Here is a 23,814-nt window from a genome sequence, read left to right as displayed (position 1 = left end):
AAAAAAGGATTCCAGAAAGTTGAGCCTGTCAATTAGTTGAACTTTTGCCAAATATTCAAAGCAAAAAGTGGGAAATTGCTTAACCGACACTCTCACAGTTGGAAAAACCCAAACAAACATTTTATATTTTGTTAGCTTGCCAGGGGAAAATGCTTTGAAAAGTGCCAGCATTGGCATTTGAATGGGATTCCCTTTTATTTCTTCAGCATGTGCTGAGTCCTCTTTATTTTGCTCCCTTTTTACCGTCCTTGTGGTGCCAATATGTATTTTTGATTAGCTTCAATTTCAGCTGTGTTTCTGGGTCATGCCTTTTGACTGCCTCCCAGCAAACCCCAATAAAAACTTTGAATTTGCATATGCATTCAATTTTTAATGAGCTTTTAAGCAGAGCATAACCCATATGTATTTGGGGCACGGAAATTTCCACTTACCGATATGCAAAGTGAAGCGTTCCTCGTTGGCTTTGAACATGTCAACTGCAAAGAGAATAAAGGAGAGTTTGGTAAGTATAATTTTTAAATCTTTTGGGATGGAATATATTTTTTAATAAAAAATAATTAATTAATTTAAATAAATTAAATATATGAAATAATTTGTATTTATTTTTCGTGCCATTTAACATGCTTTTGCCTTGTGAAAGCACAGGCTCGGAATGAAAATGTTCTAAACACTTAGTGCCAATGGCCTAGATATCGTTTGCTCACTGATGCATTAAGTGATGCACTTCACACCACATTCACACACACTGCCGCACAAGCTCAGACACTAACACACTACTACACACAAACGCGAATTTTCCGACACCCTATTATTGGAACTTTCATCGTTGACAAGCGCTCCTCTATTGACCCTAAACGCAGGCGCAATTGGTCGCTTGACTGATTGATTGATTGACTGATGGATGGTTGGCGAAATGGTTGATTGGATGCATCAATTCAAATCGGGATTTAGTTATCAAGTGGGTCGTGCACTCTCCCTCACTGACATATCATTAAGTCGGACCACAATCTAAATAGCATACATTTTGGGGATGAGTAAAGTTAAGTTTTGATAAGATTATTTTCTTTAAAAATTTTAATAAAATTTTTGTTTATATTTTTTATTTTTTACTGATGTTGAAACGTGCTTTCAAGTCAAATCTTTAGCCTCTTTTGCGGATGAGAAAACCAAATCTTGTAAGACAATTTCCTTTTCTTAGTTTTTCTTATTTTGAAAATTATTTTCTTTTGGGGATGAGAAAACATAAGATTTAATAAAACTTTGTTCTTAAAATTTTTTTTAATATTTTTAAAAATTATTATATTTTTTCTTATTTGAAAATTTATTTTCAAGTCACGACTTTAGCCTGTGTTGGTCAGCAAGTCAAGGCAACAAAAGCGGCCTCAAGTGTGACCTTTTGTTTGGCTCCTCGCCACACAGTAAAGTCCCTCTTCAGCTTCCCATCCTTCCCACTAATGTTATTGTCTTGGCTTGGCATACAATTGGCTGCTGTTGTTTCGCTGGTCTTCCCACCCACAATGTTGGCCTAATTAGCAGCTCAAAGAGAATGGCCATTTTCCACAGTCACAGTCGCAGTCACATTTGCACACCCACACAGACAAACCAACCAACCACTCACATGAGCATTAAGGATAAGCCAAATGTTGGCTAGCATTTATCACGCATACGCCGTGCTGGCCAAAAAACCACTTTGTGTGGAAAGAGCCAGGCAAAGTGGCAAAGAAACGCGGGGAGTTTGGCGGTGGCGTCTGTGGGTCGACTAAAAATGTAATTTTGGCATTAGTCGAGCTTGACAAACATAAAATTACCTTGATTAGAAACTCAAATGTGGCTCATGCCGAATAAACGAGGGGAGAGATATGCCATGGGGATCTGGCGATTGCCACGTGGCCATATACATATATCAGCGCCGACCTAACCTAAAACGACTTTGGCCCGTGCCAGAACCATCGCCACCCCCTCTGCTTTTGGGGCCAACCTCAGGCCCATATATCAACCTGTGCACCTGTGCCAAAAGGGGCTGCGGGGCAATGGGAATAAAGCCAGGCCCAAATGATGCTGCGTTGGGTGTTGGCCGCCATCTGAGGAATGGCTGAGGTTTGGGTGGCACAGTGGGTGGGAGTATTCTGTGGTGTGAATACCCACATTCATGCATCGCCTGTTACCTTGAGGCGAGCCAAGCAGCAATAAAAACCAAGCGTCACACATAAAAAAACAAGAGGCAAACATATGGTAAGGAAAAGCTGTTAAAAGTCGAACAAGAAAATGCACTATAAGCTATAAATATGACAAAGGAAAACAAAAATAAAACGGAAAGGCGTAGAATAATATCAAAATTAAGAGTTTATAGGGGCAAATAAATAAAAATAAAAATATTTTAGGATTTGCATTCATATATATTCACATGTATAGTTCACCAATAGAATAGCTTTGGGCTAAGGAAAATTCCCGAAAGAATACCTGCATATAAAGGTAAAAACTGTGCAAACAGCTGAGGCATGTCCTTTTCTATTCTCTTCTTCCTTTTTCGCCTTTACCATTCCGTATCAATTACATAACATTTGGGGATGTGTGTGTGCGTTAACGTTTAGTTTTTATGTTTAGCCATAACAAACAGCAAAATGGTGGGAGGAAAAGGTGGGTGGTGGGTGGTCCCGCAGACACAAGGCTAATCAACGAAATTGCTGCAGCCTTTTAGGAGGCCAAACCAGACACACAGAGAGAACGGGGCAACATATGGCTATATGGCTGGCATAACCTGAAGTGAACCCCCAGTTCGGCTCGGCACTTCATGCTTTGATTAGAGGGCGTGGCATGATTGATGAGCCATTGAATGACCCCCGGAGTACTGCAGTAAATCCTTCCACTTGTCCACAACTTTGTTCCGTGCCGGCAAACTTTGAATGAAATGAGTGTTATAAACTTTTCGCCACCCCCTCTCTTAATCTCCTTTCGCAACATTGAAAAAATTTGCAATGCAGCATGAAAAGTGGCACAAAAGCCCTGACGGCAAACTTTTATTCGTTGCTCTCTTTTTTCCACAGCCCAGCAGCTAAAAATTAAAATGAAGCTAAGCAGCAGCTGCAGCAGTTTGCATAGTCGGGATTCTATCGCCATTCGGGGAATGGCATTAACAAACTTTCAGGTCAGCTAAAAGGCAAAGTTGCCGGCATTCAAGGTGAGTCAATCAACAAAAGGATTTCAGCCAGCTGCCTTTGTTCGGGGCGTTTTCGGGTGGGTTTATTTACTGTCCGTTTAAGAATTTAAATATAAGAGGTGGATAAACAAAATGGACAGTTTGTTGCTATAGTTTTTATGTTTGAAAAAATGTAATAAATATTTCATAATATGTAATACATTATGTCAGATTAGTATATCTGTTTTCAATTTCATATTTAATTTAACCGCTCTGATTTACATCTGTTGCTCTTATTGCATAGTCATAATGAATTGGGCCAAGCCCTTTCCCCATAAATGAGTTACTCAAGGGTCTTTTTTCTCTACATGCAGATCAAACATATGTTCCCATTGAACGACACTTTCAATACGAGCAAATGCCCCTCGACGGCGCCAATCAACATCGCTATGAGCCAGCAAACAAAGCACTTGAAGAGCTCGAAATTCGCTTGGCTTTGTCATTAGGCGACAAGTCGAAAGGACATACTTGAGGGGGTATAGACGTACTTTCTGAATAGATGTAGAACCATATTCAAAACACGCAACACTTGTCAGCAGCAGGCGTCGGCAATCATTCAACATGAACACACACCATACACACAGCCGGGAAAAAACAATGAAATGCACTGAGAACAAATATTGCTACCAATTTTATAAAGAAATATTGCAGTAAATAAAAAAAAAGGTTTTTTACACAAAAAAAATTATAAATATTCCAACAATATTTGAATTTATTTATTCTTTGCTTCAAATATAATTTACGACACCTTTTTTATTTCTAAGTGCCTATAATTTTGGTCCTTGGCTTTGAGCTGAGTTTTTCTCCTTTTCCTGGGCTGTCATCATTAAAGCATCCTCATCGCTGCTTTTGTTGCTCCTGTTGCTTACGACTTTTAGTTGCCGCTCGAAGGCATTTGGCACATGATTTTAGTCCTGTGAGCAGTTAACAGCAGTCCTTAACACTCATTCCCCGACCAATATATATTTCTGTGTGCACGTTCACGCCTTAACACCTGCAATGACTTTGTTGACAGCTGAGTGGGTTGCGGGTTCGATCCGGGTGAGGGGAAATTAGGGGAGGAGCAGCTGATTGTTATTTATGTCATTCATATGACAAAGCTGAGTGATTTTTTGTTGGTAAGGCAATCAGTGTCTTCGATGGCGAGGACATTACTACACACTATTAATAAGAAAAAGTAAAAAAAACCCTTCATAAAAAAAATCAAAAAATTAAAATAAAATTTAAGATCACTTGTTTCTTCTCACTGAATGTTACGATTATGTCAAGAAATGATATTTATTTTAATCAATTGGCTTTCTCTCCTTAAAGATTTTCATTTATTTATCACTTCTTTCGAATTTAAATATGCGGCCTAAGCATTTGTATTGCCTACTTGTGAGCGCAATTGGAGTACAAAAGCAAACAATTGTTTTGAGGTCGATTCCCAATTGCCTGGACTAAGCCAACAAGTCTGTTTGTATTGGTGTTCGCCTTGTTTGCTTGTGTGGCTTGCACTTCACTTAATTGAATCAGTGTGATTGACATGTCTCCTCTGCATATATGAATGGGCTTCGAATGGGAAAGCGTGTGTGCTCGGAGATGATCTCTGGACGGCTTTGATTTGAATGTGCGAGTGCTGAATGTGTGAGTGCTAGTGCAGGGGTGTCCTTTTGTGCAGCAGTCACAATGTTCATCAATTATCAACTAAAAAGAACCCAGAGCGAGGGAGAAAAGAGGAGGTTTCTGAGCACAAACAGAAAAAGCAATAAATCTAAACAAAAGGCCTCCGGGGCCAAGTCGAATGATATGGGAGGGTAACAAGGACGTGGCCATAGATTATGCCCATGTATTCAGCAGCTAGAAAGTCTTGTTTATGGCCACCTTTCCCCCCTGTTGCTATTTTCCCTGTGGCACAACACAGAGGCCAGAGGCCAATGAATTGGCTTTAGATTTTTGGTTCATTGCCTGTTTGAGGATGAAGTGGCCCTATATACCAGCTGGATTCTGGTATATATGACCAAGAATTCCTTAACTTCTACATCTCCCCTTTCGAAATTGGTTCAGGCAAAAAGCGAAAAGTTAAAGCCAACTAACCGGCAGGCACAGAAACTACAAGTTGGCACTTTTTCGGTAGCTCAGAAAAGGGAATTTTCCTTGGAGTTTGGGTGAAAAGTGGCAGTGTTGAAGCCTTGTACAAATACAATTTAAGTAAAACAAGCTTGGCAACAAAGTTTGTGCAGTGGAAAATGTTCGCTTCCCTTGTTTCGTTTTTTTTTTCTTCTTTTTTTTTAGTGCCCGCTATGCATTTTTGCCTTTAGATGCAGTCACATGTGTAGGGGGGAAAATTTTGGGGAAAAGGGTGTGAAAAAAGGCGGTAAAAGAAGTGAAAGGCAGGATCAAAACGAGGAGAAAGCCAGAAGGACAAAAGCGCTGAAGAAAAGCGCTTGCCAAGGAAAAGTCATTGATTGCAACACGCAGACAAGGGAGAAGGATACCGAGATGATAGGGCAAGGGGTGGGGGTGGATGGTAACGGGAAAAAGGGGGCGTCAGTGGGCGTTCAAAGGCATTCACATGGCAAACATAAGTCGCACACTCAAATCAATAGCTTTGACAGCTTGGCATTGTTTGAAAAACGAACCGAAAGAATCAAGCCAAGAAAGGAAGGTTGATCGAATAAGAGATATACAAGTGCAGGGGCGTGGTGACGGGGGTCTTCCAAGGGGCTGGGGGGTTGGGCGGTCGTGCTTCTGTCTGTGTGTGTGTGTGTGTGCCAATTGCATTCATTTGACTTGACTTGGCTGCCAATTGTCTCGATGCAATGGAAAATTTCTGGCAGACGTCATTGGAAAATCGAAAACAAACATAAAACTAACAAACCAAATGGAAAGAAAATCAAAATTGAAATGCGAAAGAGCTTCTCTCAATTTGTAAATATTTTAAATCATTATTGTTAGGAGATTTTGTGTGTATTTTGAATCCGAATCGGGTAGAGCTTCGAATGGAGAAACAAAAATAAAATGAAAAACCAAAAGAAAGTTAGAAAATGTTGGTTTCATTTTGAATAAATTCATGATTTAATAATTTAATTAATTTTATTGCTTAAATTATATTGAGTATAAAATAGCAAGTCTTTTTAAGAAACATCTTGCCTTCAGCACGTGCTTTTTCTGTACATCTGGCAAAGGAAAAATAAATAAATAAAATTAAGCAGATGAGTAATGCAAAATTAAAGAGACAGCAGGCAATGAGAGAATGGGCAATGAAAAGAGAGCACAAGTTGTGTTCAAGGATTGCAAATTGCAATTACAAAAGGCAACAAAAAATCGGCTAAAGCTGCCAGACGGGCCAACGACAATAACAATAACAACAACAGCCATCAACAATGAAATGGCAAAGTAAAAAGATAAAAACTACCTTGGCCCAGTATTGAAAGCGCCTATAAAACTCAACGCCCCTGTGTGTGGGTGTGTCTCTTATGTAGATACTATACTCGTGCATTGGCTATACTGTAGATATATACATACTCGTGCAGGGACCAACTGATTCTGATTCTGATTCTGCAGCAGCAGATGCAACACCAATAACAAGCTACAATAAATGTCACTGCACACCGTCGAACACCCCACATTTGCCATCCTCCCCTCTCAAGTAGCAAAAGTGCATTGAAGACGTGACCAAGTCGACAAAAAAAAGCTTACAACCAAGACAACTTTCGTTTCATTTCATTTCAGTTTCAGTGCAACGTGGCGTATGCTTATTATGGTTCTTTTTGTTGCACGGTGAAAAAAAAGGCCCTAGTTTAATCATCAATTAGTCAGTCTTTTTTTATTTCAAGCATATCGAATTGAGATGCCGCATTACAAGTCAATATTAAATTGATCATCGTTTCATATTAAATTTTTTTTTGGGAGTGGCTGGTAAATTTCGTTTATTTTTCCCCGTGTGGAAGCATAAAATTGAAGAGTTCCGAACATGAGCAGAAGGAAGGCTGATCGGGGGTGTTCAACAGTCTTATCAGTGACAAAGTTTGCCCAAGTCAAGCACTCGACATATTTGTCGACCAAAGATTGGAGGAGGCACCGGCAGCAGGCGGCACGGAAAAAGTGCAAAAAAAAAAACTGAAGAAATGTGAAGAGAAATAAGGGAAAACCTGGCCAACCTCAATGCTGTCGTTGCAGCCTGATAAGACACACACACTGTGCAAATTGGCCAAGTCATAAAGGCGAACTCAATTTGCTGTTGATCACGTTCTTTTTTTTTTTTAGCCATTTCCCGCAGCCCAACTAGTGCAACAATGGAAATCTTTTTATTACCAAAGAAGTGGGGCAGCCAAATAAAAGAGTAAAACTAAAAAGAAATACAATTAAAATTATTTATTAGCGAGCCGACAACAGAAATTGGCCGAGAGCAGAAGGCAGAAGGCAGGAGTGAAGGGATGAGGATGATGGGAGGCTGAATTTTGGATGATGGCTAGGCAGCGAAAACTGGCGCACATTTGGCCATGTCTTTTGGCCAGTTGCCAACCATAACAGAGCGGCAGTGGCAGCAACAATGCGACCAAGTTTTGCTACGCCCATTCTGTTGCCTTTTTGGCTTCTTGGTCTAGAGCTTATTTATGTGCGTTGGCTGCAAAATATGGCGCAGAAAATATTTTCCTCTATTGCCAGCTTTTCATCCTCCGCGTTCTTGTTTTTTCCTTCAGCATCTTGTATATTTTTCTTTTGGTGGCTTATTTACTGCCCAAGTATCCGAAGCTAATTGGGTGGGCCAGCGAGGGGTTTCAACAAATATAATGCATTCTGCATTTTTAACAATGTTTATGGATGTTGTTGACTATTGCCTGATGTTGAGTGGCACTTCTTTATCGCCAGTCGACCGACCAAACCGCAATTGCGGCAGCTCTATAATTTATTTGTCAATATATCCTTCAACTTGTGCCAATTAATAATTTAATATTTATTGCTAACAAAACTTATTCCTTCTTTTGATTTGTGGCATACTTTGGGGAGTTTGTCTGATAAGAAAATGTGTTTAAAATTATTTTATGCCAAGGAATAGGTAAATGAAAAATGGAGTTTGCAAGTGCTTGAGTAAATTATAAAAGAAGCATATCAACTACCACTCTTAATTATCAGATACTCTTTAAATATTTAGTCTATAATTTAGTATACGACGTCTTGGAATTTTTAAAGCTTTATTTTAAGTGCTTAGAACATTTATGTTTAAAACCGCCTTCTTAGAAGAAAAATATTAAGAAATTCTGGAGATATGTTTAATCACTTTAAATACGAATCAGGCATTTGTCATCACCCAATCCAGATTTCTGGTCTCGCTGAACTATTCAAAATGCAGCGTAATCACATTAGCTACGGCTTCGGTTTCTTCGTCGTCTCAGCCTCAGCAAGTCTTATCAGCAGAAAAGAACAAGAAACAAGAAGCCAGAAGAACGAAGAATGTTGAGCCAAAAAGTTTCAGCAGGCAGTGATAAGTTAAGTCACTGAACTCGATCTCAACAGAAGCACACAACACCCAGGCAGGTCTTATCGGCAATTCGTATTATTTGCTTTACTTAATTTTTTGGGGCGCTGCCGCTAAATAATTGCCAAAATGCTTTGGTTAGTTGAGTAAGAACGAAAGGTTGATTGACAGTTCGTGGGAAAAGGAAGAACGGTACGGAAATATATCCATCGTTTTATATCTAAGGAGGAAGGGCAATGCAGGACAATGCTGGGGTTCAATTACCTGGCCGGGGGAAGGTAAACGAGCCAGATAATAGATTCGGCGATGTGAATAACCTCATTTCTCTGCTGCACTCGCATCACATCATTTACCCTGATGTATTACCTCTCCCAAAAACAGATTTGCTAATTAAATGCCAGCCATATATAAGGCGTATTTCCAACAAAAATTAATTAAGGAATTGTCACATCAATCAGATTGCAAATTATGGCTCTCGTCTTTCTGTTCTTCTCGCTGTGCACAAGAATTTTTAAATAAACAAATAAAATGCAGAAAATAGATTTATGTTCGAGTGCAGGGAAATTTATGACAGTTGTAAAAAATGTCCCCCGCTTTATAATTTTTTTCCTCTTTCGGTTTTATGAATGACGTTGATTCCGGTGTGAGATGTGGGATTTGCCACCGAGAACTGAGACTGACCAGCTGCCGGTGGCCATATCCATGGCCCTGACTGACACTTCTACTTGTAAGGAAGGCGAAAAAATAAAAAGGGAAAATAAGAGAGCTGAAAACACTTGCGTTGATAATGAGAAAAGTTTCGCCTTTTTGTTCTGCCTATATTTGTTGTTCTTTCTTGCAATTCTTTCTTTTGTTTTGACGATGATCCTTGGTCTGGTAATGAGATATGCACTCGGGGACTTTTGTTTACAGTACACTCAGAAAATGAATCGCCCTGAATTTTAGAAAATCGCCTATGGATTTGCTTCACTGGCGATTTTTTTCTTTAAAATAAAAAAATTTTCTACTGGTAAAGAAAATTTTCTTCCAATTAATCAAAATTCATTAAATTCAAGAAATATTCCAGAAATATAGAAAAAAATCGCCAGTAAAGCAAATCCATAGGCGATTTTCTAAAATTTTTTTTTGAGTGTACCTCGTCTTCTATGTATACGGGCTCAAGTATTATTCTTTGTAAAGATCCCACACTTGGCTGTGTCCAGGTGTTTGTGGTCTGTGGGGAATGGATTTGTTTTCCCTGGAAAGTCTGTCGGGATTTTTAATTACCTAACCTCCAGCTGCTTATGTTTATTCAAATAATACCAGTTGGTCAAAATACAAAAAAAAACTTTACAAATATAATAACTATATTTAAAGGTTCGTATTTCCTTAAATCTTATTCTTAAAATTAATTTAACTTATTGGACGAATCCAAATTTGTATATCTTAGCGCATGAATTTTATGCAATTTGATATTAAATTCTCCGCATATGTAAGACTACTTTTTAGTTCTAGCAATTTTAGATTAGTTTACATTTACAGATACACGGATTTAAAAAATTATGTGAAATTGTTTTATTTCATTATTATTACTTTACATTTTTATTATTCTGACAGTCAATAATTACTGCATTATTGTTTAAAGCCTTTCCTTAAAATTTAAGAAGGTGCACAAATCCTTTTTTCATTTACAACACACATTTAAGTTTACATATTTCACGTTATACGACGAAAATAAAATTTTTACAATTATTAAGTTTAAAGATAATTTAATTCTGAACACTTTTATATTTTTATATTTTTGAATAAACAAACGCCGATATTTCTTGTTTACACTTTTCTCATGGCCATTTGCTGGTTCACAAGCAGATTCTTACATTGGCCAACCTGTCGTATGCTTAATGACGTGTGCATAATATAAATATTTTGCGACGGCAATAAATGGATTTCTTTATGCCAGCCACAATCTATTACTCAACAATCACAGCGATCACAAACATAAGTTGTTTACCAACCTTTGTGAAATTATTTCCTCAAGCCCTCCAGATCGATCGGCAATATATATAGAATTCACTATAGCACGGATATCCAAAATGCTGCTGAAGTATTCCAAAATGCAAAGTTCACGGAGTATCCAAGACTTAATTTATTTTAACACTTTAATGCGGAACTAATGGATTCCGCCTCTTGTATTTCTGTTTATTTTGTATTCCAAAAAACGAAAATCTATATAAAATGCACGAAATGTGAGTAGAATTCTCTTCTCTCTTTTGGTTGTTTATGTTTTGGCAGAGATTTATAAATATTTTTGCACTACACTTTGACACTTTGCGTTTCCAGATTGAATAAATTGAACAAAATGCAGTTTTGTGTTGAGATTGGGCAGCAAATATCCTCAAAAATATTTGCTACTTTGTTGCGGTTTTGTATTTGTATATTTTTAGAACACGCACTTTTTCTAAGTGAAATTCTTGTTTGTTTTGGCACTTTCGAGTTTTTACCCTTTGGGTTTTTCGTTTATTTCTGTTTCGGCGGCATCTCTTTTTTGTGTGTTGCCGTCTATTTTAAGCAGTAAAAATATTCTGCGGTCAGCAATTTAAAAATAACAATAGCTCCACGAGCAGGAAAACCGAATGCACTTCTTGTTTCACTGGGCTTTTTTTTGGCTTGTAGAATTGGAATTGACTCCCATTCGCAGATGAATTAGTGTTGTTTTGATTTGACTCAGATTGCTGAGGGTTGTTTTTCGTTTTGTGCTGGCGTTTCCACTTGAAGAACGTAGAAGAACGCGATTGTGCTTCAGTTTATTTTCTTAGCGATTTCGGAAGCGAGCTTCTTCGGGTGCTCAAGAGTCCATGCGACCGTTTCCGTTTAACCGCTGCGGCGTTCCACTCACTTCGATGAACATCTTGTAACTATTTTCAAAAAGCGCACGAACGCAGCTGCAGAGCGACAAGCACAACACAGCCCAACCAGTCGGTAGTCGGTGGCACCAACCAGAAGAACCACACGGCGGAGCGGAGCGGAGAGGAGCGCCACAAGAGAGCTCCGCGCTTAAGAGAGTGCGGCGAGTGCGGACCAAGAAGAAGCGAAGCGGAGCATCCGCGGTGCTGTTGAAGAATGTTGAAGAACGCAGATGCTCTGTAACACTGCCGAAGCGAAAGCCGAGCGGCAGCCGAAGCCACACGAACCACTGGTTGGGGGGCAAGAAACAGAGACAGCAGACAGCACACAGAGAGAGAGCGAGAGAGGGCACACGAAAGAGCGCCAAGCCAAGCCCCACATTGCAATTACCAATCCCCAAACCCCTAACAGCTCCCCCAACAGCTCGCCGCTCTGCTAACCGCCCTCTGTTAGCCGCTCTGTTAGCACCGGCCGTTTTTTTCCCCTGATAGAAGCCATATGTTCGCAAATTTCATGGCTAAATGCCCAATCTAATTGCCCAAAGAAGCCACAGAATAACATCGCAGACCACCCACTCACCCCTTTATCAGGAATGAAAATTCATCGAAAGGAAAATATTCTCACTTTACATTGGCAAATCTAAAACCGAAATAAATGCGTAACCAAACGCACTTAGTAATGCGGGTCGTTTTAAAAAGTAAAGTATATAGTAAGCAAACGGTTACGAATCTGAAGGAAAATGTATTTATTCAATATTGGGTCAGTTGGTAATGGCCTACTTCAGCTCCCATCCTACCTTTAAAATCAGTATAAGGTGCCCTTAGAATATTTCAAATCGTCTTAACCATTCACATTTTTAACGCGGTTCATTTTGATTAAGATAAGGCATCAAGCTAAGTGGTATTATTTAAATTAAAATGTAGTTTACGTTATCTAATCTTCTTTAAATGGAGACCGTGTATGTATATTTAAAATATGTTATAATTTTAGAAGAATTTAGTCAAACATGTGCTTTAAAACTTAAACTCAATTATCCTTACAAAATTATATCAGGATTCGATCATTACGGATTCAGGATTTGTGTCTGAAAAGGAGTACTCTGTAGAAAGTACTACAGCCGAAGTCCGACAATTTCCCAAGTCAAATTTAAGGATAAGTCCTGTTACCAATTTCTGGCAAACTTTGTCTGGATTGCTCGGTCTGGATTGTTCCTTCCCGGTCATTAAAGTCACTGAAAGTATTAACCGAACAACACAAATAACTATGAACGGACAACAATGAGGCTTAAGCACAATAAGCGCTTATTAAATGCCCTGAATGCGAATCAACTTTCAGCTAAATGGAAAGTGCCAGCCGAGGACGCCGGCGAAGTAGTAGCAAAAACAATGAAAATGCCATGGCCGGAAATTCATGCAACGGAAGTTGAAGAAAAGAAGAAGAAGTTACCCAAGATGGGGGTGGCAAGGAGGATGCTGCCGATGCCACTTGGGAGCGTCAGTCACCCGCAAGACAGCTCCCATTGCCATCCCCTTTGAGTTTTCTCCGTTTCCCCGAACAATGATGGCCAGATGCTACTCAATGAGGTTTCTTCTCCTGGCTACTTTCCTGCTTCTTTTGTTTCGAATTTCCCATTATTGTAATTTTTTTGAGATATTTTCTAGTTTTAAAGGAAATACTTTTAATGGAAACTTCATATGTTTAGGTTGCTTAAGCTGCCTTCGCTTAAACTCTGAAAAACAACATTCAGTTGTTCCTACTTTTTAGAATGAAATGAAAAATAATATAAATATTTTACTTAAAATTATGTTGGATTTAAATATTTAAATGAAGCGAATTTCGCTTTAATGGGCTTTAGCATTGCTTAAATTTGAATAATTTCTTTCTTTAGGTAATGTGAATAAAATGTTACTTTGTGAATATCTTAGCCGAATTAAGTTGGTCCTTAAATACACATCTATGCTTAAAATTTCCATCCTCTTACTAGGCCTTCATTTTTGCTTCACAGCCGTTCGGTCTATATTCTGTCTCCAACCTCTTTCCAGCATCCTTTTGCTCGTTTTACCATTTTCCCTTCGGGTTTTCCTCAAACTCATCTTTCCGCCATCCGAAAATTTTGCATGCCTTGGCAGAAACAAAGCGAGCGCAAAATGTTTCGCCGCCTGGGAATAGAAATGGCTAAAACAAGTGGGGGACAGGACACAGAAGAGGATGCTCTCCAGCCCGATTGAATTTCATCTGAAATGCTTTCGCATCAGGCGCAAGGATAAAGGATACAAGATGCCACATGAAATTTGCCAGCAATCAGCAGAAAAGGACTGCATTCGAAGGAATTTTGAAAAGCAAAAAATCTCAAATAATATTCTAAAGCATAAATCAAGGCGGTCCAATACGCCCCTCCCCTCCCCACCCTTTCGGATTGATTAATGGGCTGCCCCGGCACTTAGCACGTGCTCTCAGTCAGTCCAGGGAGTCAGTCACTCAGTCAGGTACAAGGACATCCACTCGCATACAGGTCGGCGGCGGCGGTGAGGATTCCCGGGACATTTTGGCAAAGTTATTTATGGCACTATGGGCGAATGCAATTTGTTGTGGTCAACAAATCGCTACACACGAAATTCTGTTTGTGGCCAAAAATGAGCAAGATCATTAGAGCCGGAGAATGGGGCGAGGATGGCGACAAAGGTTTATTAGTCACGTCCGAGGAATGCGAATCCCGAGTGGCGATGGCACCAAAAGGTGAAGGCGAGGCTCCAAATATCAAAAACTCTGCGCTAAAAGCAGCCAAAGAAACGAGCTTAAGCCAAATGGCGTTAATCCATGAATTATTGCCTAAAAGCATGCCAAAGCGCATTAAAGTCGAGGGGTGACAATGACATCGACGGGGATGGCGATTCGGAGATGGAGAATTCCCGGGGCGGAAAGGTGAGCAGATCAGGCAGGTAGCCAAAGGACAAGCCACAAGATATCAATTGTATATTAGACAATCACGAGGAGATGGATACTCTTCTAAAATAAGCTGATTTCTTGGAAATATACGATCAGATTGCTAGGAAAATCGGGTTAGATTCTAGAATCATTAGAAAATAAGTCAGAAATGATTAGACATATAAATAATTTATATTAAAATGTTTCAGATTTATTTGTAAATATTAATTTATAAATTAATATAGGAATAGTATTAGGATTAAGTAAAAACTTTAAATAAATAAAAAAATTCGAAAATATAATTGCCTTCTTAAAAGTATTATCTCTATAAATTTAACTTAAAAACTGAGATATCTCCCATATCCACAGAGCATTGGTAAATGCCCATGAAAGTGCCAATGTGCCAATGGAGAACATGAAACATACATTTTGATTTTTTAACTCCAAAAAGACACGGCGATAAAACAGAAAAAAGTGCCCAAAAAAGCAAAAGCGAAAACACTGACCGCAAAATAAATAAGAGCCCAACAACAATAAAAGGGGTAAAGCAAGCCAAATGTTTTGGACCGCACCCATGAGCAGAAGCGGACCAATCAGCCACGCCCCCGCCCTCCGGAGCATCCCCACGCAATAAGCTATATATCGTACTTCTCTGTGTGTCACAAGTTTAGAGTTATACATTTTTTTCGCGAGCTGCCTTTTTGTTGTACGAGTTTTCTGTTGTTTTTATGAGTATTGACATTATAATCAACGCCGTTTTCAATTTCAACCAACCTTCCTGGGCCCCAAAAAAAACTGGCATCCCCCATCCGCTGCTCCGAAAAAAACTTCTGTTTACTTTTGGGTTGCTTTTTGGTATCTTCAACGAGCTTTTTGCTCCTTTTTCATTTCCACTCTTCGTTTGGCCAAAAAATATGTAAATTATAGCTGTGTGTGCCATGCGTCAGTCACCTGAGTATTTCATTTTTTCCATGCTGAATGGTTTCGTTTTTATTGATCTGAAAGATAGTTTCAGACCTGAGCTGAGGCCAAATCCCCAAAGAATTTCGATTTGAGACATATTCCATTTCCATTTACCTGATGGCCAGGTCGGCAATCTAGGGTGGTGTTGAGTGGAAAGTTCCCTGGGGACTTGTGCGCGAATTTTATGATCGAAGAGAGGGTTGCGGGGCAATAAAACGCGAATTTTATGACTAATACAAGTCTTGAGGGTGAAACTTTAAGGATAGACGTGGAAAGCAACGATTGATTTAAATAACAGCTATCAAACTAAATGTAAACTAAAAGCTAAATGTACACTCAGAAAAAAACGCATCCTAAATTTGAGCGCGATTTGTACTTGATTTCGGATAGTTTTTTTTGGGCTTGTTTTAAGAATGAGAATGTTGGGCGTTCTTGAATTAAGAATAAATCATTCTTAAAACCCAAATTATCCGCAAATGTGCTTGATTCCAGAACATAATTCAATAAACAGGACGAAACAAGAACGATTTATCCTAAACCCAAGTATAATTTATTCTAAAAAAAATAAATAAAAATAATGTGATTACTAAAAGTTCTTAATTTCAGAAAATTAGGTTTTAGTATTCTGTAAATAAGAATGAATTATTCTCATCAGTAGTATTAAAATAAAGAAATAAAAAGCATTTTGACAAGTACAATTTGTGCTTAAGCCAATGTTAAAATGTACTAATTAATTTAGTTAACGCGTACCAATATTGATTAAAGTAAAATAGAATTGGCGCTAGACTAAAAAAGACAATATTAGTTCACAAAAACTGTATAATGTAGGTTAGGGTTGTTAAAAAATCGATAGTGGACACCATCGATGTTTTTAGCTATCGATGGTGGTCACTATCGATACTATCGATAGTATCAACAATTAAAGAAAATAAAAAACAAAATGTTAAAATAAAGGAAAATTATGAAAAACAAATTATGGAAAATGTGTGGTTGGGAAAGAAACGGTCTAACTTTGAGCCTTAACAAATAAAATACCGTCGTGTTCTTAAGTATATACTTTAAAATACTTTTTATACCCGTTACTCGTAGAGTAAAAGGGTATATTGTATTCGTGCAAAAGTATGTAACAGGGAGAAGGAAGCATTTCCGACCCTATAAAGTATATATATTCTTGATCAGGGGCACTAGCCGAGTCGATCTAGCCATGTCCGTCTGTCCGTCTGTCCGTCTGTATGAACGCTGAGATCTCGGAAACTACAAAAGCTAGAAGGTTGAGATTTTCCACACATATTCTTGGGCCTCCTACGCAGCGCAAGTTTATTTCAACCGAGCGCCACGCCCCTTCTAACGCCCACAATCGCCCACTAACGATTTTAAAATGTGTCCTGCGCCCACATCTTTAAAGATTTCCGAGAAGTATAAATGCAATTTTGTTGTGCATACTTATACCTATCGAAATGTAGAATCGGACCATTCATTAAAAAAAGTTATACGCAATCAAAAAAAGGTTATATATCCATCTCCCTCGCACTTCCTTTAGCCGAGTGACGGGTATTAGATAGTAGGGCCACGAACCCGACTATAGCGTTCTCTCTTGTTATACCCTTGCAAAGGGTATTATGATTTCAGTCAGAAGTTTGCAACGCAGTGAAGGAGACGTTTCCGACCCCATAAAGTATATATATTCTTGATCAGCATCACAAGACGAGTCGATCTAGCCATGTCCGTCTGTCCGTCCGTCTGTCCGTCCGTCTGTCCGTCTGTCTGTTTCTACGCAAACTAGTCTCTCAGTTTTTGAGCTATCGGGACACAACTTTCGAAAAAGTCTTCTTTCTATATATGTCGGAGCCGACCGGATCGGACAACTATATCTTATAGCTCCCATAGGAACAATCGGAAAAAAATAACTTTAAAAAATTCTAGCTTCGGTGTTTTTTGAAATATTACCTTCTACTTTTGGGGATGTTATTTTTTAAATATTTCTGAATTTCGAATAAATTATATAAAAAATCGGACTACTATATCTTATAGCTGCCATAGGAACGATCGGAAAATTAATGGAAAAGTAATAGGAAATAAATTCTAGCTTCTTTGGTTTTTACTGTATTATCTTCTACTCTAGGATATGACTCTTTTTAAATATTTCCAAATTTCAATTTTAATTTAATCAAAATCGGACGACTATATCATATAGCTGCCATAGGAACGATCGGAAAATTAATGAGAAATATTAGAAAATTGAACATTTTTGCGATTTGTTAATTAATAGGAATGATCTGCAAGGGTATATAAGCTTCGGCTGGCCGAAGCTAGCTTCCTTTCTTGTTTTTCCTTAAAATATACCAAAAGTTGCATGTAAAATAAAATTATTTTTTTGGAGCGATAGTATCGATTGTGGGTTCAAACCATCGATGTTTCCTAAATATTAAAACCATCGATAGTATCGATAGTGCTATCGATTTTTTTAACAACCCTAATGTAGGTACATATGTTAATAAAACACAAGTAGTTCAATATTATTAAAAAAGATCCTCAAAACAAGCAAATTTTGTTAAATTGGAGAAAATTTTGAAATTGTTATTAAATACTGTGAAAAACGTGCGTCATATATGCCAAAATACGATTCGATTTGAAAAACATTTAAATTTATAGCTAAGAATTAAATTCTCAAAACAAGCCGATTTTATGTTTAATTCGGGGAGAAAAAAGCAAATTACGGATTATGTGTTTTAAAACATTTACATAAAATCACAAGGAGATAAATCACTGTGCGCGTAAGTCCACGTAGTGACGAAGCGCACCAGGAGAGTTTGCGAAGGCGACTACTATTATATAGCCGCAGAATTCAAAACATTTAATGGTAATGAGTTATACACCAATCAATTGGTTTGGGAAAGAGGGCGTTGAAAGTGTGAAAATTTTGAAAATTGGAGCTTTTGGGGCCGGTAGGGATAAATGTCCGACTTGTATTTTTACTGACAATACGCGTCGAATAATATGGTCTTTAAAAGCATATCACATATATTTTTTAAAACTAAGAATTAAATTCTCAAAACAAGTACACGTTGTACTTAATTAAGATCGTCACTCCATTTTACCTTGTTAAAGGTGTTTTTGTTTTATATTTTTTAAAACTAAGAATTAAATTCTCAAAACAAGTACACGTTGTACTTAAATTAAGTATGCAAATAAAAGTACTTATGTAGGTTTTTTGGTCATCGCCGCGTAAGAGCGAGCGTGGCCGAGCTGTTAGAACGTCCGACTGTGGTGCGTGAGGTTGCGGGATCGAATCCTAGGAGAGGTATGTGATTTTAACAAAAATGTTTCGTAAGTATAAAACACATTTTTATCTACAAATCTTTATACATTTATCAGTAATTAAGTTTAAGATTATACAAAATAAGTATTGTTAACTAATAAAACAACACAATGATTTATACTATTAGATTAAGAATATTTCATACTTCATTTGAGCATAACTTATACCTCATTTACAAGTAAATCGGATTAAATTTGTACAAATAATAATATTACCCCTTCACTCCAAAGCAATTTTCATTAAATTTTTATAATTTTAAAATGTTTTTTTTTTATAAATTATACGTTGTTTAAGTAGAATTTATACTTAATTTAAGTATAATTAATTCTGGGTTCAAAACATTTCATACTTAATTACGCCCGAAAATTTTCTCAAATTAAGAATGTCGGTTTAAGAATAAAACGTTCTTGAAATGAAAAAACAAGCCCATTTCGTACCTGTCGCCCTTTCAAGACCATTTGGGCTTGAAACAAGCACAATGTGCTTGGTTTTTTTTCTGAGTGCCATCCTTAAATACACCTACTTACAGGCCAAGCAACCCAATTGATCTCTCCTGACTGACAATTAGCTTAAACTGTTCCCCAGGCAACCTAAACTAATATTGGGCCACTGGCCATCATTGTGATTTATGGTGCACCACCTCCGCCCCCTGCAAAAATGCTGCAGTTGAGTCAATATTTTTGCAGTGGCCAGACCTATTCGATTTCAGACCTCCAGCTCCGAATCCGAATCAGTGGGTTTAAGGGGGTGGAGTGGCTGGCGTAAGTTGACCTTTGTTTCAAAAGCAAACAATGACAATGAACGATGTGAAAGACAAACCAAAAACACAAAACCCAAAACCCAAACCGAAAACCAAATGAAAGTCCAAGCGAATTAAGTTATGGTTATTGACATTTAATGCACACATTTGACTTGGTCCGTTCTGGATTCCTGTTGACAGATGAGAGCTGTCCCAGAAGTCTCTGGGGGGTGGTGGGTGAGTCCAGCAAAGCGTTAAATATGATCCCAGCGAGACTCAAATGCGAACGACCAAACAGACGACACCTTCCTCTGGTATCCGTATCTGCACCTCTGTCTGCCTCTGAATCTTTGTGTTTGTGTTTCAGTTTGGGCTCTGATACTCGAAGCCTTGAACAAACATTTCTTTCTGCATTTAGCGCACTGCATTAAAGCTGACAACTCACAGAAGAGAAAAGCATTGGCAACGGCAATCAATCTTTAAGTAACTGAAAAACACTTATAGGAGCTTTCAGTTTAAGTTTTTAAATTAATTTCATTTCTTTAAAAAAATCACTAAAATAATATTTATTTTTTGAAATAATTTAAGAGTTTATTTCAATTACTATTTTTGAAACCACTTACATCATATCATATGTAAATTTAATAAAAAAAAAGGATGAATTAAAAAAATAAGAATATAATAACCAATACTGATAAGGTAATAATCGTTTTTAAGAGTCACAGTTTTCCAGTTCTAAGTTCTTATTATTAAACGGCTTTCCTAAATCGGTAGTTCTTGGAATAAGTAATTTACTTATATACATCATTAAAAATCTTTAGGAACTATTTCCGCTGCATCTTCGGTGCCCCTCACCTTGCATTTTAATCGCCATCAACATCCATCATTACAAATTTTCCATTGTCTTGAATTTCAAGTGCAATGTCTCACTGCCCTGCCCCCCATAAAACCACCCACAATCGTTCGACTGTTTCCCACTGTGCGTTTTGTTGTTGTCTGGGTCACATTGCCAATGTAGTTGTTGCTACTTTTTTTTATTAGTCGCCCTCAGGGCCGACCCTCCCCCTCTCCGCCCACCGTTTACCAGACAATTAGTCTGCGCGCATGCGCCGCCAGCTTCATTGTCAACTTGGTTTTTTGGCTTGTCCGCCAATTGCCATCTGTCCGCACGTCCGTCCATTTGTTTGTCCGCCGGTTTCTGTTTCGTTGTCGCTTTTCCCATATCCAAAGTATCGAGCGTAGTAAAATGTTAATTAAATTCAATTAAAATGCGCTGCGAGTCTTCGACGAAATGTTATTCACATTTCAAGGTTAATTTGACGGGCCGCCACTAAAGCGCTTTGAAGAAGTGCCAAACTTTACTGGCGGTTTTGGGTTGATTTGTGTGTGCTCAGACCAACTGCAAAGTTCAATCGTTCAGTTGGTTCCGCAACATTGGATTTATTTTATGTGCGATTTAGTCGAAGCTCGATCAAGGTAAAGTACACGATGGAAATGTTTTTATGGCCTAAGTATAAAAAGTCCCCTAAATCATAAGTCTTTGGAGATGAAAAAAACTATTCTAGGAATAAAACATAAAAACACCAAACCCAATTTTCTATTTTTTTAAAGAGTAACAGAAAAAAATTAATTTAGACATGCCAAGATGGACTCCTATATAAAGTGACTATTAATATAACTCTCTTAATTTAGCATGGAATATAAATTAAAATAGAGTTCCATCTGTGACCAAACCACCGCGCCACAAATTTTCAAAGAGAATAGTAACACGAGTTCCAAACGAGGATATCAATAATAAATTGACTAAAACAGCATTATGCCGAAACCGAATTGTAATAAAAATTATTTAGCTGGCCACAAATTGCGGGAGCCCCTGGACCCAGATCCCAGATCCCGGAACCCGGATCCCATCCCCTCGGGTCAGTGGCCACCCCCTGCGGCGTCAGCTGCCACTTAATGACTGAATGAATGGCCAACACGTTGCCATCGCGCGGTGGGTGGTGGGAGGTGGGCGGTGGCCAGGGGGCGGGGCTTCATGGGAAGTATGGCCAACAAAGCATTTAATGTTTTTATTTGCGGGCGGCAGAACCTGAAAGTGGCAGCCTGCTCCTCTTTAGTGGGGCTTTGCGGCAGGGCTCGTGACAAAATGGTTGCTGCCCAAAGGGGCGGAAGGCGGAGTGGGGTGGGAGAGGTGGTGGTTTCGTGCAACATGTTGTTGCTGTGGCGCACGCTTTAAAGGGGATTTGCCTCAGAATTTAATTCGTGGGATTTGGCCCTAGGAATGATTTACCCGGCTCTAGGAGATTAATTGGGCGAAGCCTTCAATGATCCAAGGATCAAAGATGAGGCTTATTTGGCTTATAATTCGACAATTATAATTATCGAGCTGATTATAGGGCTTGGCCTAGTGTGGTTTCCAGGTGATTTCAAATCGATTATCCTAATTAATTTCAAGGTAATTCGTCATGTAAAATCATGACAATTACAATTATAGGCCTGTTTATGTATCAGCATAAAAAGCTTTTTGTCTAAGGAATTTTATTTTTAAAGTCAATAATAATAACAGAATAATTCATACATACTTAAAAATTTTGTCTGATGATTCTTATTTGAATATGATGGTTATAGCTTAATAATATTATTAAGAGTTCATATTAATGGTTAATTGGGTATAAATTTATATCCATGATCGTTATAGCTTAATAATATTATTTAGAGTTCATATTAATGGTTAATTGGGTATAATTTTATATCCAGCATACCGGTCACATCCCTCTCCATTTTCTCTCTCAATTTACCCACCCCACTCGGCATATTTTCCCACATTTTCCTCTCGTTGGCAGCCTTGAACCCGCACCGCCTTCTGTCTACCGATCGCACATAGTAGTTCGTCTGTTCTCGTTTTCTTGCAATGAATTTCCATTTCATCTTTATTAGTTTGGCCTCCTTTTGGCGCGGTCTTTAAACAAGAACTTTGGCACAAATTGCACACGCAGAGTGAACATTCCAACTTGCCTAGAGATTTACAGAAGGCGAAACAGAAACAGAGACCGAAACCGTAACAGAAACAGAAATTTATGCAGTTCGTCCGCTGGTGACCACAAAAATAGAAGCAAGGCAAATAGGGGCGAAAAGGGGCGTGGTGGGGCGGCTGGCCACTGCCACTTCAAGGCGCTGACTGACTCAGCTCGACTGCTGTCGGCCCAATGTTTGTTTAATCTGTCTGCCTTGGGATTTTCCTTTATTTCCCCGTCGCTTTTTGGGTCAGTTTTCAGTTTTGCGAAAAAATATAGAATTTATTCCTCATTTCTGCTGAATGCTCAGACCTCAGCCGTAGAGCCCACAGACAAAACCAAAAAACCAGAAAAAAAGAAAACACGACGAAATGGCCCGTAAACATTTTAAGTCTGCGATGGCCGCGTGGCCGGTGAGTGATTATTTGCCTTGTGTATCTGCACACGTCAAGCGATAAGCGAAATTAGCGGCAAATCCCGGTCACCAAATAAATGTTGAGATAGCTCGCAGAAAGGCACAAGAAGCCGGAGGAAAAAGGGCCATCACGAGTGGTCCGAGTGGCATGATAAGCGCGGAGAGCAGGCCAATCAACCCTAGACAGTGTGTGCATAAGGTGAAGATCTGTTAAGATCGGTTAATCCGTGGGCTTATCTAGTTTGGCTCTACGAAATATTGTTAAACAATGATGATGACATATGTATGCCACTGGAATCAGGCTATTATTTGGCGCTTATAAAATGGTTTCAGAATTTAAAATAAATTTTACAAACTTCCTTTAATCAAATATGCTAATCTGTCGGTTTTTAGTTAATGCTAACAAAATATTTGAAATATTTAAACGTAATTATGTTTAAATATTTTATAAAAATAGGAATTGTTTTAATTGAGGATTAAATACCCTTAAAAATTTTTTATAAATATTAAAACTTAGACTAAATGTTTTATGGATAAGACTATTCTTTTTCCACTTTATAAATGGTGGTATTGAATCCAGAATAAATGTGCTAACTTTGGACAAACTTAAACTTAAATCACCGTCTTACCCTTAGATTAGGATCAGTTAAAAGGTACATATATAAATTTCTTTTTGAAACTATTTCCAGACCCAAAACGACTTTTTCAAATACCAAGAAGATGGTTACTCTCAAACCCTTCGGTTATTTATAGCCCTACGAGAAGTGGCTTCATCAGTGGCTAGCAGAGCCATTTATAGAGTTCCAAATCTGTGATATTTACGGGCAGAGTTGCTTTGGGAACTTATCCGACAAATCGCTGGCCATTTCATCTTGAGCTTCAGAAGATACATATGTATC

General features: G+C 38.3%; 1 protein-coding gene across 7 annotated transcripts in view; it reads right to left on the bottom strand.

Annotated features, from left to right (window-relative positions):
• The window catches only part of LOC108067941 (zinc finger protein 236), a 66,597-nt gene that overhangs the window by 32,050 nt on the left and 10,733 nt on the right, over positions 1–23,814 (bottom strand). For 2 of the 7 annotated variants that reach the window (XM_044394796.2, XM_070218083.1), the window contains exons 1-2: positions 10,652–11,573; positions 432–476 (exon numbers count right to left, since the gene is read on the bottom strand). The gene's annotated coding sequence lies outside the window, so the exon portion shown is untranslated. Of the gene's footprint in view, positions 1–431; positions 477–10,651; positions 11,580–23,814 lie in introns of those variants that run through there. The other 5 variants (XM_044394797.2, XM_070218086.1, XM_070218092.1 and 2 more) reach the window with 4 other exon arrangements.

Source organism: Drosophila takahashii, chromosome 2L, assembly GCF_030179915.1.
Source record: "Drosophila takahashii strain IR98-3 E-12201 chromosome 2L, DtakHiC1v2, whole genome shotgun sequence".
Taxonomy (NCBI): Eukaryota; Metazoa; Arthropoda; class Insecta; order Diptera; family Drosophilidae; genus Drosophila; species Drosophila takahashii.
This window is presented reverse-complemented; position numbering and strand designations above follow the sequence as displayed.